The 1,063-nt window shown below is 37.4% G+C and overlaps 1 non-coding gene across 1 annotated transcript; it reads right to left on the reverse strand.

Moving 5' to 3' along the window:
• Positions 1-208: 208 nt before the first annotated feature.
• SPOG_16423 lies at positions 209-323 on the reverse strand. Its single transcript, XR_001203129.1, has one exon. It is a non-coding gene; the product is annotated as a 5S ribosomal RNA (ribosomal RNA).
• Between the last annotated feature and the right edge of the window lie 740 nt (positions 324-1,063).

Raw genomic sequence — 1,063 nt, forward strand, 5'->3', positions numbered from 1 at the left:
TTGACGAGCGAAAATCAACTTCCAGTTCACGCAATACCTTTTGAACCCTAAAGTGAGCCAAATAACTCTAGTAATCTTAGACCAGATGAATCGAAACATCTACTGAATGTTAACCTAGAAGAGAGTCAACCTTGCGAAAAGGAATAAAACCAAAAAAATCAAACCACACAAAAATATAGAGCAAAAGGAATTAAAAAATAAAAGAGGAAGCCTACAGCACCCCGGATTCCCATGTTGTCTCCAACCATAGTACTAACGAGGCCCTCAGACGCTTAACTGCAGTGATCGGACGGGAACTGGTGTTTTCGCCTAGGTATGGCCGTAGACATCTTTCAACGCAAGATGCAAATTCTATAAAGTATACTACTAGTAGTGCTTGTAATACTTTCATCTGTAGTAGGTAGGAAGTAGTCTACCTATTGATATTCACAGAATAACGACACGAATAAATGACTCCTTTTTTATAGTTGGACCTCTGAAGCTTCATCAGATCGGAAAGATTCAACCGATGTGGCTATTAGATCCATTTTCAGCCATGGGATGATCACGGCAACAATTTCCTCCTGTCTATTATGCGAAGTGTTTTCTGGTAGATTTGGTATTCAATGACTAGCATTTCCTTCCATCTTCTCAGATATAATCGAAAAGGAATTTAACTGCTTGGCTCTTTTTTACCTTCTATCATAGCTACCTGTTACTTTTGTTAATATTGTTAATATTATTATTATTATCGTAGTCCTTTTTGTAGTATCTCTGAAAAAAAAAATTGAAGTGGCCATTGTCTGCTGGTCTTCCTTACACTTCTTGGTACAGCATTTTTTTGGCTTCCTCAGTTTCCGTTTCCGAATCGACATTATCCCTTAATCAAACGTTTGTTATTTTTGGCTTTTTACCCTAATAACCAAAATGTTCAACTACGTCCATTTACTATAGGTCAAATTGAATATATGTCTAAGCGGATAACGGTGTTGGTTCTGGTTAATGAAAAACGAAAAGACCACATGTAATTATCTAAGGCCTATACACATGTGAGCCGCATGGCTAAGAAAGGGCATGAAACATG

Source organism: Schizosaccharomyces cryophilus (assembly GCF_000004155.1).
Source record: "Schizosaccharomyces cryophilus OY26 unplaced genomic scaffold supercont4.12, whole genome shotgun sequence".
Lineage (NCBI taxonomy): Eukaryota > Fungi > Ascomycota > Schizosaccharomycetes > Schizosaccharomycetales > Schizosaccharomycetaceae > Schizosaccharomyces > Schizosaccharomyces cryophilus.